Source organism: Acanthopagrus latus, chromosome 22 (genome assembly GCF_904848185.1).
Source record: "Acanthopagrus latus isolate v.2019 chromosome 22, fAcaLat1.1, whole genome shotgun sequence".
NCBI classification, from domain to species: Eukaryota; Metazoa; Chordata; class Actinopteri; order Spariformes; family Sparidae; genus Acanthopagrus; species Acanthopagrus latus.
Genome location: NC_051060.1, coordinates 25777516 through 25793714, shown reverse-complemented (window position 1 = coordinate 25793714; position 16199 = coordinate 25777516). Strand labels below are relative to the sequence as shown.

At 46.3% G+C, this 16199-nt stretch overlaps 1 pseudogene; it reads left to right on the top strand.

Annotated features, from left to right (window-relative positions):
* On the top strand, positions 1 to 16073 carry LOC119012742 (annotated as a pseudogene).
* The last annotated feature ends 126 nt before the right edge of the window (positions 16074 to 16199 follow it).

The window sequence follows — 16199 nt, the reverse complement described above, 5'->3', positions numbered from 1 at the left end:
AGGACAAGTTTAACGGTCTGTGTGTTCATCTGTCTGCAGCTGGAGCTCCGACACCGACCTGACCTGAAGTCCACTGATGTGAAGTGAGTTAATTAAAGAGAGTTGAAGTTACTTAAAGAGAGTGAAAGTTACTTAAAGAGAGATAAAGAAGAAGGAGGGATTCATTTAATGGAAGTTTGACGTCAGAGTCCCGCCGCTCATCACGGTAAGATCAGTGTGAGTTTAAATCTGTCAGAGTTAAAGTTCAGAGTTCGTGTCAACACATCTGCGATTAGAAAAGTCTTCTGTGGTGGTGAATCATTTAGTCCCGGTGTGCCGAACTTCGTCTGAAAAATATTAAATTTAGGACTCTATCGATAATAAACTTCAGGTCGCTCTCCATTCATTTGAGCGGAAACACCTTTAGAATCATAACTGACGACACTGTTATTCGGCATGTGTTAAATCAGTCACACATTCTGATTTAAGTCAAAAGATAGTGCTTTTGTTTTGTGCTGCTGAATCTGAGTGTGAAACAGACCGCTGCGTCACTGACAGGCTGAAACAAAACGGACGTTTAATAGAAATGAAAATCGTTCTGGTGAATCTCTCCCATCCCGAGTTCAGCAGAATACTGTCCGTGTGTCGACATTATTCAAATCGATATTCTGCTGTATGTGATTTTTTGCTAAAGAGCAGAGAGACATTAAATCCAGGGAGTTTTGAAGGGAGTCTGGTGTGAGTCTGCTGGGTGTGTCAGAGAGCAGCAGCTCCTCAGCAGCTTCTGATAACACACTGATCAAACACTGCTGAGTGACGTCACTCTGCTGACAGCTGTCCTCATCAATCACTAAACATGAACTTTGTCAGGACACAAAGTCAGTTTAATCAGTTTTCTTGTAACTTCCAAATTTCAAATTTCTTCCATCTAATATCTGATCCTGGTAATATTAAATGTGATTCTTCAGTGTGACCAGAAACTTCTACAGTTTAAAAAACATCTGAGTTTTAAAGTGACTTTAAATAGTCAATCTGCTAACACTCCTCTTGATGGTCTGATCATTCATTTATATTAATTATATTTCTGTTGGAAATATTGAAACTCTCACTGGGTTTATTTTGCAGGTCTGTTGATTTTTCTCCACTCAGAAAGTTAAATTGAGCCTTTTGATGTTTTGCAAAATGTATTTAGGAAATAGATATTCATTGATCGTTCATTAACTGATCACGTCATTGATCTTCATATTTACATATTTATATAGAGAGACAGTTTAAAGTAGAGGAGTACACAAAGTATTCTTCTCTCATTACACTCTTCAACTTCTTTGTGGGAAGTTCAACATAAATACATAAAATCACTATTGTTGTTATTATTATTATCATTGATATTATTATTGTCATTGGTATTGTTGTTATTGATATTTGTATTATTGATAATATTATCATGAGACAGCAGATTTTCTCAGCAGAGTGATGATCAGAAGACAAACAGAGAGTTCAGCTCCACCACGGCTGGCGTGAAGGAATTTCTCCACCCACTCCATCTGTCGTCACACACACACACACACACACACGCACACACGCACACACACACACACACACACACACACCTGAGAGGCGTGGTGCTGGACCAGTTTCAACACAGTTTCTTGTTTCTTGCTGTCAGATCCAGATTTGGTAAAACGTTCACCTTCATAGCACAAACTGCTGTTTCAATGATCCTCTGTGTAATAAACATGGAGGTTTTTTGATATTGATATCAATACTAATACTTATTGATTCTACTCTCCATAACTGGGTACAGAAATGAAGCCAAGATATGAGAAGATTTTAGATCACTACTGCGGCTGAACTCAGACACCAGGACTGTTCGTGACTGTTTGTTATGATGCATCAGAGTCTGAAATCTACAGAACAGCTTAAATTTAAAGTTCCCATCAGACCATGAATTACAACTGTTTAACCTCTGACCTCTGACCTGCTGTCACTGTTTTCAATAGAGCACAAAAACCAGCAGAAACAAAATCGGTTAAAGTGCCAACAGACTGAGACAGAGACTCCTTTATACTCTCACATACCATCAACACAATGAGTGTGTGTGTGTGTGTGTGTGTGTGTGTGTGTGTGTGTGTGTGTGTGTGTGTGTGTGTGTGAGAGACCTGAGTCTGTACAAACAGGCAGATGTTCTGTTGACTGCAGCTCAGACGGTTTTTAAAGCTGGACTCGTCTTCATGAGAACAGATCTACAGAACTCTTGCTGGCACCGCAGTGTTTTTAAGTTCTTGTGCTCCAGTAAAGTATCTGAGTTGTTGCTGGGTTCAGTGGCTGCCGCCGGTCATGTGACCACATGTTAAACATGGCCGCCGCCTCCTCCTCAGCTCGTCGTCTCACAGCCCCACTGACAGAAATCTCTTCCAGACGACGAGAGCGACTTTTAATTTGATAGAAAACAGCTGCTGACTCCAGCTCTGATGTCCAACAGTGTACATACTGTGTGTGTGTGTGTGTGTGTGTGTGTGTGTGTGTGTGTGTGTGTGTGTGTGTGTGTGTGTGTGTGTGTGTGTGTGCGTGTGTGTGTGTGTGTGCGTGTGTGTGTGTGTGAGAAGATCAGCTGATATTGTTAAAGTCTCCATCAGCATTCTGCTGGTTAAAATCTGTGACTCATTCATGTTTCACATTCTGATGATTCTCAACAGAAAACAAATATAAATCTATAAATATGTATGAATATATATATATATATATATATGTATATGTATATGTATATATATGTATATGTATATATATATATATATATATATATATATATATACACTATATTACCAAAAGTATTCGCTCACCTGCCTTTACTCATTCTATGAACTGAAGTGCCATCCCATTCCTAACTCATAGAATTCAATATGATGTCGGTCCACCTTTTGCAGCTATTACAGCTTCAACTCTTCTGGGAAGACTGTCCACAAGGTTGAGGAGAGTGTTTATAGGAATTTTTGACCATTCTTCCAAAAGCGCATTGGTGAGGTCACACACTGATGTTGGTCGAGAAGGCCTGGCTCTCAGTCTCCGCTCTAATTCATCCCAAAGGTGTTCTATCGGGTTCAGGTCAGGACTCTGTGCAGGCCAGTCAAGTTCATCCACACCAGACTCTGTCATCCACGTCTTTATGGACCTTGCTTTGTGCACTGGTGCACAGTCATGTTGGAAGAGGAAGGGGCCCGCTCCAAACTGTTCCCACAAGGTTGGGAGCATGGAATTGTCCAAAATGTTTTGGTATCCTGAAGCATTCAATGTTCCTTTCACTGGAACTAAGGGGCCAAGCCCAGCTCCTGAAAAACAACCCCATACCATAATTCCTCCTCCACCAAATTTCACAGTTGGCACAATGCAATCTGAAATGTACCGTTCTCCTGGCAACCTCCAAACCCAGACTCGTCCATCAGATTGCCAGATGGAAAAGCGTGATTCATCACTCCAGAGAACGCGTCTCCACTGCTCTAGAGGCCAGTGACGGCGTGCTTTACACCATTGCATCCGACGCCTTGCATTGCACTTGGTGATGTGTGGCTTGGCTGCAGCTGCTCGGCCATGGAAACCCATTCCATGAAGCTCTCTGCGTACTGTACTTGGGCTAATCTGAAGGTCACATGAAGTTTGTAGCTCTCTAGCAATTGACTGTGCAGAAAGTCGGCGACCTCTTTGCACTATGCGCTTCAGCATCCGCTGACCCCTCTCCGTCACTTTACGTGGCCTACCACTTCGTGGCTGAGTTGCTGTTGTTCCCAAACGCTTCCATTTTGTTATAATAGAGCTGACAGTTGACTGTGGAATATTTAGGAGCGAGGAAATTTCACGACTGGATTTGTTGCACAAGTGGCATCCTATGACAGTTCCACGCTGGAATTCACTGAGCTCCTGAGAGCGGCCCATTCTTTCACAAATGTCTTGTTTCACAGTCTGCATGCCTGAGTGCTTGAATTTATACACCTGGGGCCAGGCCAAGTGATTAGAACACCTGATTCTGATCATTTGAATGGGTGAGCGAATACTTTTGGTAATATAGTGTATATTCTCCAGGAATCAATGTCTTTGGGACGTTTGGAGACACAACTGAGTAATCTGAGACCAGCAGACATTAATCAATACTGAAGAATTATTATTCTATCACTGCCCAACAGGTGGAAGCTGATTGGTTACTTCAGGATCAATAAAAACCTTCTGTCTTGTCTCCCAGTTTCTCGTCATCATGACAGCCAAAACAAAATGGGAGGCAGTGAAGGAACACATGACAGGAAGTCCCGCCCATGACCCTGATGCCGAGCTGGAGGCAAATCTGGAGAATGCCGACCCCGAACTCTGCATCCGCCTGCTGCAGGTACAAAGCTGCTCCCTGGTAGACACTGCAGGATGGACCTCCTGTCTCTGACCTCCTGTCTCTGACCTCCTGTCTCTGACTTCCTGTCTCTGACCTCCTGTCTCTGACCTCCTGTCTCTGACTTCCTCTCTCTGACTTTCTGTCTCTGACCTCCTGTCTCTGACTTCCTCTCTCTGACTTTCTGTCTCTGACCTCCTGTCTCTGACGTCCTGTCTCTGACTTTCTGTCTCTGACTTCCTGTCTCTGACCTCCTGTCTCTGACTTCCTGTCTCTGACCTCCTGTCTCTGACCTCCTGTCTCTGACTTCCTGTCTCTGACCTCCTGTCTCTGACCTCCTGTCTCTGACTTCCTGTCTCTGACGTCCTGTCTCTGACTTCCTGTCTCTGACTTTCTGTCTCTGACGTCCTGTCTCTGACTTCCTGTCTCTGACGTCCTGTCTCTGACGTCCTGTCTCTGACTTTCTGTCTCTGACCTCCTGTCTCTGACTTCCTGTCTCTGACCTCCTGTCTCTGACCTCCTGTCTCTGACTTCCTGTCTCTGACGTCCTGTCTCTGACTTCCTGTCTCTGACTTTCTGTCTCTGACGTCCTGTCTCTGACTTCCTGTCTCTGACGTCCTGTCTCTGACGTCCTGTCTCTGACTTTCTGTCTCTGACTTCCTGTCTCTGACCTCCTGTCTCTGATGTCCTGTCTCTGACCTCCTGTCTCTGACCTCCTGTCTCTGACTTCCTGTCTCTCACCTCCTGTCTCTCACCTCCTGTCTCTGACTTCCTGTCTCTCACCTCCTGTCTCTGACGTCCTGTCTCTGACTTCCTGTCTCTGACTTCCTGTCTCTGACGTCCTGTCTCTGACCTCCTGTCTCTGATGTCCTGTCTCTGACCTCCTGTCTCTGACCTCCTGTCTCTGACTTCCTGTCTCTCACCTCCTGTCTCTCACCTCCTGTCTCTCACCTCCTGTCTCTGACTTCCTGTCTCTCACCTCCTGTCTCTCACCTCTTGTCTCTGACGCCTCCCTGTCCACTGCAGGTTCCCTCGGTGGTGAACTACTCTGGCCTGCGGCGTCGGTTGGAGGCAAGTGATCAGGCATGGATGGTGCAGTTCCTGGAGCTACGAGGTCTGGACCTGCTGATGGAGGCGTTGGAGCGACTGTCTGGTCGTGGCTGCTCTCGTATCGCTGATGCTCTGCTGCAGCTGACCTGCGTCGCCTGCATCCGAGCCGTCATGAACTCGTCTGAAGGACTGCACTTCATCCTGGACAACCAGGACTACGTCAGGGCCTTGACCCATGGTAGGTGCATCAGGTCACCTTCCATTGGTCTTTCTGTTGTCTCCATGGTGACGAGTCCTCACTCAGGAGGACCTAAGAGACCCTTTTTGTCGACAGGAGTCCTTCCTTCCTCTTTGGTTCCTGACTCATGTTTCATGTTCTCTGTTTATATTGGTTGTTGGAGACACCTGACCTGTCCTCACCTGTGTGTCCTCAGCTCTGGACACGTCAAATGTCATGGTGAAGATGCAGGTGTTTGACCTGCTGGCAGCTCTTGCTCTGTTTGACCCTCTCGGACACCACCTGGGCCTGGAGGCCCTCGACCACTACAAGGTGAGCTACAGCCGACATCCACCTTAAAGGAACAGTCACCTGCTCCACACCTGAAGCAGGTGGAGACTTGATTTAAAACAGAAACATCAGATGTCTCCATACAGCTCGTCTGCTGTGATCACTGTCTGCAGGAGAGAGCACATCACTAACTGATCTGAGACCAGATTCACACCTTTATTAAGACGAAGTCTTCACTCCACTGCATGTTAAACCTTTGTTATCACTTGTATTATTTCAGTTTTAACTATAGTAGCAGCTCCACAGATGAAGACGTGTCACAGCGCTGCCAGCATCACTGCAGACTTTTTATATCTGTTACACTCTTAGAGCCTCTGTAAACCTGCTCACAGGTCCACTTCATTTATTTCTGTGTTATTATGCACATTTTGTTCATCTTAAGAACTGAAAACATCTTTAAACAGATGTCAGTCAAACATGTTCTGTCAGATCACAGGTCACTGCACCACATCTGGATCCAACTGAAACCAGAGAGAGAAACATGCTTGTTATCAGAGATCAGTAGGACTCAACCAGCAGGGTGTGACTGCAGATAACACTCAGAACAAGCACCTCACATCGGTGTTTTCGACCTCGCCCAGGCTTGTTTATCTTGCTCTGAACCCAGAACTGTGGCATGATGGGATACCATCCCTCACCTTCATCATGTGGGCAAGAACCTGCCAGTCCCACTAAAACTGTCTTCCCAAAAATGCAAATCAAAAATGGAACGTGCTCCTCCTCTGCTGAGCAGATACTCAACAAACACTCACAGATAATAGAGGAGTTTTAATCTCCATATCATTTATAGACATTTAAACTTTGAATGTACCTGTGAGATGAAGCTTTATGAATGTGTAAATATTTAAAGTGAGCTGTGATTTCAGTCTGACTCTCAGAGATAAACACTGAAGTTGTCCCTGGTTGTGTTGTTGTTGTTTGTGTGTTTGTTCAGAGTGTGAAGAAGCAGCAGTATCGCTTTAGTGTGATCATGAACGAGCTCCACAACACCGATAATGTCCCATACATGGTGACACTGATGAGCGTCGTCAACGTGCTCGTGTTTGGACAGAAAGACCTAAGGAAGAGAGAGCGAGTGCGACAGGAGTTCATCGGTATGACATCACTGACGACACTGACTAATAATACTCAAACAATGATATATTAAATGTGATAACATTTATACTCAACAACAGTAATAATATAACTTATTGAAATCATTAAATGAAGCTGCAGAAGCCTGTGTTCTTGCAGGGTGCCAAACACTCAACAAAGCAACATGTTCAATTCATGCTTCAACATGAGGACGTTTCCATGCCGGGCAGATGTCTCCATAAAGCGACCAACTGATTAGATTGTGTCTGCGATAAAACATCATTCTTCAAGTTGCCCAGCTACACTTCAAGAACTTCTGTTCAGGAACACTCGTGAAGTGTCAAAGTCAGGCTGAGGTGACTCACAGGACACAGTGTCAGAGTGAAGCTGCTGTGTAGTCTGGTGGTTTGGCAGCAGATACTGCTGTATAAGTTGTCAGGTGGCAGCAGGGAGAACAGACCGTGGCTGTTGTCTCAAGAGCTTCTAACTGTTCACCTGCTCCACCTCAGCTCCATCTCTGCTCCATCCATGTAGACAGCTGTGTGTCTCTAAAATCAACAGTCAGCTCCTTGTTTTAATGACATTGAGCAGGACATTGTTCTGTGTGCACGCTGTTTACTTCTACATTTAAATTGAGGACATTTAGCCAACACTTTTGTCCAAAGCGGCTTACAATAAGTACATTTGTCACAAGAATGAAACCACAACATCACCACTGATAGAGTAAAAAGTTCATCAAGGATACTTTAAAGGGATAGTTCGTGTTCGTTTTTGAAGTGAGGTCATATAAAATCCATATCTATAGTTGATCTGTTTCCTACCGTAATCACTGATCATTGCAGCCTCAGTTTGGAGAAGCAGAGAGCCGCTCCAGCCCAGACACTCAGCTTTGTACTGCAGTGAACGGAGTCCAGAGAAAAAGTGAAATAAACCACCTAAAAAAAGGCTCAGCTTAAAAAATCTACCTTATATGACCCCACTTCAAAAAACACGAACTATCCCTTTAAGTGCATAAGTGCTGTGATTACAGATGTTTACAGCCGATGACTGCGGTGTCGTCCTCATGCTTCACTAAGAGTCGTCCTGATGTTTGAACAGCAGGGGGTGGTGCTTCGGTGTTGATCACTAACATGGAGAAGGTGTGACAGTCAGTCAGAATTCTCTGGGGTCTGATTGAGAGGAAGTTGCAGGGGGATTGGTTTCCAGTCAGCTTCATGGTGAGGCTTTACTGACATTCACACAGCAGGAGTTCAGTGACGGAGTCCTCTGCAGGCAGAGCATATCAAAGACTTTTCTCCACATAGTTGATGTTTGTCACTGAGGTCAGCAGGTAGTTACAGATGGTTGTGATATCATTAGTGAGTCATGTGATGTGATGAGTGAGTCATGTCCGGCCCATAGATCATTGAGAACATGTGTTCATTCTGTTGTCGTGGAGATTGAAACTCAGATTTTCTGAATGCATTGTTTGTTGTTACAGGCCTGCAGCTGCTGGATCTCCTGCCCAGACTGAGGTACTGATCAGTTTTTATCAATGATCAATAATCAATATGTCCATCAGTCTGTGACCTCCATCTCCATCTGTCTCCAGAGAGACAGAGGATGAGTACCTGAACATCCAGTGTGATGCGTTTGAGGACTCTTTGAGGGAGGATGAGGAGGAGTTGGAGAGACTGTATGGAGGCATTGACATGAGCAGCCACCAGCAGGTGTTCAGCTCGCTGTTCACTAAGGTAACCTCCACCTGCAACACCTGCAACACTTCCACCTGCATCATCTCCACCTGCAATATTTGATTGAAACTCTTTTTGCAAAGACGACTGCACCTCCACCCTCCCTCTCTGTGAACCTGTCCTCCACCCTCCCTCTCTGTCCAGATGTCCAAGAGTCCATCCTCAGTCCAGCTGCTGTCCATCCTTCAGGCCTTGCTGTTGGTGGATCCAGACAGAGCTGACGTCTGGCTGGCTCTGGAGCTGCTGGCAGACCGCACCTCCCTGCTGTCTCAGGACCGTAAGTGGGATAAAAGAAATTAAGTCATAAACCGTCTTCAGAGGTCTTCATGGGTGCACATGGTTCTGATGAATTGAGACTTGATCTGGGATCTAATTCTCCTCCACAATGTCCTTTCTCTTTTAAGCTGACATAGATTCAGCAAACTGTCTACTGGAGCGGCTCCTCCCCCAAAAGTTGCTCTTAGCCAGTCATCGGATCCAAACCATGGACAGGGCGGTGCAGACTCAGTTACCAGACAGTCCTTCTGGACGATCAGAACACATCATCAAAGACGCCTCCACAGCTGACACTTCAGCAACATCTTCTCAAGCTCCTCCCCCTCCCCCTCTACCTCCTTTACCTGGTGTGGGGGCTCTTCCTCCTCCTCCCCCGCCCTTACCTGGTATGGGACCCCCGCCCCCCCCCTCCTTTGCCTGGTATGGGACCCCCTCCCCCCCCTCCCTTACCTGGTATGGGACCCCCTCCCCCCCCCTCCCTTACCTGGTATGGGACCCCCTCCCCCCCCTCCTTTGCCTGGTATGGGACCCCCTCCCCCCCCTCCCTTACCTGGTATGGGACCCCCTCCCCCCCCCTCCGTTACCTGGTAAGGGACCCCCTCCCCCCCCTCCTTTGCCTGGTATGGGACCCCCTCCCCCCCCCCCATTTGCCTGGTATGGGACCTCCTCCCCCTCCTCCTCCTCCAGGTGACATCATCGCAGCTCAGGTGGCTCCAGGTCTGCAAAGGTCGTACTACAGTCACGCCCTGCTGAGTAGCCCCACCCCATGCCCCACCCACCGGATGAAGAAGCTGAACTGGCAGAAGCTCCCATCCAGAGCCTTGGCAGGTGAGTGAGTTATGCAGTTTGTCCTATGTGGACCAGGTCAAGTCCAGGACTCTGGTATTCATAAGTCTCTCTCTCTGTAGCTCAGCAGTCCTTGTGGACGTCGGCATCTTCAGATTCGGTGGAACCAGATTACTGCAGCATCGAGCAGCTCTTCAGTTTCCCTCCAACTGAGACCAAGACCAGAACCAAAGTCAAGACAGAACCCAAAGAGGTCTGACAGTCTCCTCTCACCTTGCAGCCAATCAGAGTTCAGACTGTAGTGACATGTTGGACAGACAGGAGCATAAATGTCTTTCTCTCCTCAGATTTCCTTCATTGATGCAAAGAAAAGCCTTAACCTCAACATCTTCCTGAAGCAGTTCAAATGGTAACTAACACTTTGTCTTACCTGTCCTTCTCCGGTCTCACCTGTCTTAACTGCACATAAGCTTTCCATTGTATTTCATCTGTCCCTGTTGTCCTACATGTCCCTAGCATGTCATCTGTCTTAAACCTGCATCACCTGTGCTGCTAGCATTTGTTCTAACCCTAACCCTCACTTGTCCAGTAATGTGTTCTCTTGTTCCATAAACTGCCTCTCACCTGTCCTTGGTTTCCACCTTCCTGTCTCACTTGCACTACCCATCTTCACTTATGCTGCACCTGGCCTTTTATCAGTCCTGGTTCTCCTCCACCTGCCACAGGTGCGTCCCTCTGTCTTCCATCTAAATGTCACTCCTCACCTGTGCCTGACCTGTTCTTTATCTGCCATAACTGTCCCTCAGCCATTTTCTTTATCTGCCCTACCTGTTCATACCTGTCTTCCTTGTGATTTGCATGTCTCATCTGTCTAACCTGTCTAACCTGTCTGTCTCTCCTGCAGCTCCCATGAGGACTTCGTGTCTCTGATCCAGCGAGGAGATAGGTCCAAGTTTGATGTGGAGGTCCTGAAACAGCTGATCAAACTGCTGCCAGAGAAACACGAGGTCAGAGGTCACAGTGACACTGACACACCTATCCATCATCTGCCCTACACCTGTCCTACACCTGCCCGACACCTGTCTATCATCTGCCCTAAACCTGCCATACCTACACATATCCTTCATCTGCCCCACACCTGCCCTACACCTGCCCTACACATATCCTTCATCTGCCCTACACCTGCCCTACACCTGCCCTACACCTGTGTTCTACCAGTCTTCAATCACTCTTCACTTCTTATGTGTGTTTTGTCTTTCATCTGGATGTACTTCACTTGTCTGTAGTTCACCTACCTTTGCTGCTTCTGTCTCACCTGCCTTACGTTCACCTGGCAATGACCTGAAATTCACTTCTCATTTGTGTTTCACCTGTTCTTTTCTTAACCCACCTGTACTCTGTCATTCACCTGTCTCACCTGCCCTAAATGTGTTCTACCTGATAATTCACCATCTTACTTGTCCTCATGTGTCTTATCCGTCTCACCTGTCTCTCAGTCATTGCTCCTGTGCTGCACCTATGCTTTTTCTTGCCCACCTGATGACTCATCCTCCTCCTCATCCACCTGTGCCTCCTCAGGTGGAAAACCTGAAGTCTCACCTGGCAGACAGGGACAAGATGGCCTCAGTGGATCAGTTTTACCTGCAGCTGCTGGATGTATCCAGGTAGGACAACAGCACCACCTGCTGCTCAGATAAAATACTACAGACACACCTGGACCAAAAGTCTTATACTCTGTGTGTGTGTGTGTGTGTGCGTGTGTGTGTGTGTGTGTGTGTGTGTGTGTGTGTGTGTGTGTGCGTGTGTGTGCATGTGTGTGTTGTAGCTATGCTCTGAGGATTGAGTGCATGTTGTTGTGTGAGGAGAGCAGCTGTGTGTTGGAGACTCTGAAGCCCAAAGCTGAGCTGCTGGACCAAGCCTGCAACAGTCTGTACACACACACACACACACACACACACACACACACACATACACACTCTGTCACTGTTGCATCCTGGTGAATACTACTCACTATAAGAATAATAAAGCAAACAAATAAACTGTTAATGTTTAGATTATCGTATATGATCTGTTGTGTGTTGTGTTGTGTTGTGTTTGTGTTGTGTTTGTGTTGTGTGTGCTCAGGTGTGAGGGAGAGCACTCGGCTGCCCAGCTTCTGTAAACTCATCCTGAGTGTTGGAAACTTTCTCAATTATGTGAGAATCTTCACACAATATATAAACTCTGTATTTACTATATACACTGTATACATACAGTGTATTATCGGTGTATATAACCTTACTGAAGATGTCTGTGATGTCACTGGTTGTCTGTGATGTCGTCCTGTGATGTCATCATGTCAGGGGACTCACACAGGAAACGCTGAAGGTTTTAAGATCAGCACTCTGCTCAAACTGACAGAAACTAAAGCCAACAAGTCCAGAATCACCCTGCTGCACCACATCCTGGAGGTAACACGCTGCTGCTCTCACTGGTACCGATGTTCTGTGAATGCAGAGGTTTTTAAATGTCATGTTTTAATCTGTCCCGCAAATGGGGGAATTTCTTGAATGTTAAATGTTATAAATGTTTGTGTGGTTGACAGGAGGTGGAGCAGAACCATCCGGACCTGCTGAACCTGCCTGATGATCTGGAGATCTGTGAAAAGGCTGCTGGGTAACTCGTCAAAGACTAAACTCTTTGTGACTTTCTGTTGGACAGGTGTTGGACAGGTGTTGGACAGATGTGTGTTTCTGCCTGCAGGTTGAGTCTGGAGTCGATTCAGTCTGAAACCAACGCTCTGATCAAACAGCTGAAAAACGCTGAGAAGAAAGTTTTGTCTTCGTCGGAGGATGTGAAGGAGCAGTTCCTGTCCACTATACAGGTACTGCAGAGCAGACTGCTGGAGGACTTCTTCCTCTTCCCTGGTTTTCTTTTACTATGCTGAAATCAGAGCATGTGAAACGTTGTGACCTAATCTGTGTTTACTTCTTCTTCTGTGGTGTGTTTTCAGGAGGGCCTACAGGTGTGTGAGCAGCTGCAGCAGCTGCTGTCCTCTGTGGAAGACAAGAGGATGGATCTGTCGGTCTACCTGTGTGAGGACAGCAGCAGCTTCTCCATCGACGAACTCTTCAACACCATCAAGACCTTCAAAGGACTTTTCCTCAGAGCCATCAAGGTGAGCAGCCAATCAGAGAGCAGCGTGGTCAGCAGCCAATCAGAGAGCAGCGTGGTCAGCAGCCAGTCAGAGAGCAGCGTGGTCAGCAGCCAGTCAGAGAGCAGCGTGGTCAGCAGCCAATCAGAGAGCAGCGTGGTCAGCAGCCAGTCAGAGAGCAGCGTGGTCAGCAGCCAGTCAGAGAGCAGCGTGGTCAGCAGCCAGTCAGAGAGCAGCGTGGTCAGCAGCCAATCAGAGAGCAGCGTGGTCAGCAGCCAGTCAGAGAGCAGCGTGGTCAGCAGCCAGTCAGAGAGCAGCGTGGTCAGCAGCCAGTCAGAGAGCAGCGTGGTCAGCAGCCAGTCAGAGAGCAGCGTGGTCAGCAGCCAATCAGAGAGCAGCGTGGTCAGCAGCCAGTCAGAGAGCAGCGTGGTCAGCAGCCAATCAGAGAGCAGCGTGGTCAGCAGCCAGTCAGAGAGCAGCGTGGTCAGCAGCCAGTCAGAGATCAATCAGCAATCAAAAACAAATGTTAATGTTAATCATAACCTCATCCTGATGTAATTAGTGATTCAATGATACTGATCGTATTGATGATATTGATCTTATTGATGATATTGATCTTATTGATGATATTGAGCTTGTTGATGATACTGATCGTATTGATGATATTGATCTTATTGATGATATTGAGCTTGTTGATGATACTGATCGTATTGATGATATTGATCGTATTGATGATATTGATCTTATTGATGATATTGAGCTTGTTGATGATACTGATCGTATTGATGATATTGATCTTATTGATGATATTGAGCTTGTTGATGATGATTTGCCTGTCAGGAGAACGAGAGTCGTCGTCAGCTGGAGAAAAGGAGGAAGCAGCAGGAGGAGGAGAGGAAGCTCAGAGGAGACACCACCAAGATCAGTGAGTCAAACACTGCAATTCCTCCTTAGATCTCCACCTTAAAGTCAGTCTGAAGAGACCGACACTGACCTCTGACCCCAGCAGGTCATGTGACCGTCAGCAGGGCATCGTGCTCGCTTCTGTTTAAGTGAACTGCAGATTACATAAAGCAGAAGAGAATATTTCTTTCAAAAAACATAAATGAATATTTCACGACTGAATCTCATCAACAAATCTCAGATTCAAGTCTGATGTCATCGGTGTCGTCTTCTGTTCTCCAGTCAGGAAGGACGTCCCCAACCAGGACGAAGGCTGCATCATCGACAACCTGCTGGCTGAGATCAGGAAGGGCTACAACCTGAAGAAGACCAGAACCAGAGCTGAGAGGGGCAGCAGAGTCCACGGTGAGCTGGACTGTATTGAAGTGAGCTGGACTGTAGTGGACTGAGCTGGACTCTCTTTTTGGGTTTGTGAATGTGTTTGTTCTCTGCATCAGACCATCCTGCGATCATTCAGAGGTCACTGGCTGTGGACGAGCCCGACTCTTCTGTTTCCAGACAATCAGAAAACACTGCAGAACCACCAGAGATGATCCAGAACCCGTCAGATCCATCTGCTGTAACCAGACGAGAACCATCCTCAGCAGAGTTTAATGCCGCAGGGACCCCAAACCCCCCTGAAGCCTCTGCTGCTGCCACTGGTGAGGATGAGGGCCAGAGCCAGACCAGAGTGCAGGACTCTGAGGTGGACTCTGGTCTAGACCTGGACTCCAGACAGCGAAAGAACGAGGAGTCTGAGTTTGAAGAGATCACATCGTTTGAAGCAAGAACAGTAGAACATGACAATGATCCAGGTTCTCTTCCCAAAGAACCAGCAAAGAATTCCAGCTTCAGACCAGCAGGTAAAGTCTGATCCTGATCCAGTCTCATCCTGATCCTCCTGAACCAACAGGGGGAGAGGAACTTTCAAAATAAAAGCATAGTTGCTGTGATGATGAACTGGGTCATGTGTTGGACCTGCAGGAACAGATGGTGGATCCAAACCCAAAACGAAGAGAGGCTGTGTGTCACAGTGAGGTGAGTCTAGGTGAGTCCACTAATCTTGCACCTGAGTTCAGTCAGTAGGGTCAGGGAAGCCTTGTAGCCCTGTATGAAATCCTTCCTCTGATTGGCTGCAGAGCCTCAAGGTCTCACAGGTCAGAGTGTTTATGTGACGTTGCTGACTTTAACTGAGAATGGAGGCACCTGATTGGTGAACTGGAAGGCAGTATGTTTTGTTTCCTGCTCATTTCTTCTTCTGTGTTTCTTCCAGGTGACCGGAGGAGGACTCGTCTCCACGGCAACAGGAGTGTCCAAATGACAGAAACACGAAAAAATCAATTGAGCAACTGACGAGTGTTTAAAGTTTGAACATCACACTGATGGCTGATTGGCTGTGAATGCTTACCTGAGCAGGTTTTTTTTTACAGTTTGTGTTTCTTAAGAATTAATTTACTGAGGTTAAATGAATTTTTAAGATATGTGAGTGTAGACGTGCTTTCTGATCGGTCTGATGTGGATGTTTGTGATGAAGCTGTAGGTCATCATCATCATCATCAGTTTATCAAACGGATCAATGAAATAAAAAAGACAGATGATTTGATGGTGAAAGCAGAGAAACTGATGAATGAAATAAATATTGATGTAAAAATGTATTAGTTTCTCCACAGATAAAAACGTCTTCGAGACCTTTGTGATAGTCATCTTTTCAAAATAAAAGCCTGCAGCTTCATCAGAAGAGAAAATGTTCACATGTTACAGAAGACAAATAATTTTATTTTTGAGAAAATTATCTGGTGAAACTTTGATGATGTCACAGTGTTCAGATGTTGTGATGCTGCATTTGCTTTGATTCATCAGATTATTTTATTGTGATGGTGTGTTTCCTGTCACAGCCTCTCAGTGAAGCTCTGAATTGTTTTTAGTACATTTGTAAAATTCTATTAACTGACAACCTGACGTCTCCAGGATGTTGTGATGTCACCTGTTATCAGACTGAGTCTGAGCTGGTCCAGAACCGGAACCAGACTGGTTGACTCAACAGACTGAAAACGGTTTTATTCTTCCATGATGCATTGCACAAAGAAAATGGAGGCGTTGTTCGAAAACATGAAGAAAAAAAAATGTAGAGAACCAAAAATAAATATTGAATTTTAACAAAAATTTTGATGTGTTTGAGAATTCAGTGTTCTGAATTCATGTGACATACTGTGTGTGCGCGCGTGTGTGTGTGTGCGCGCGCGCGCGTGTGCTCCTAATGATCACTTCGCTGCTCATTAATCTGCTTGT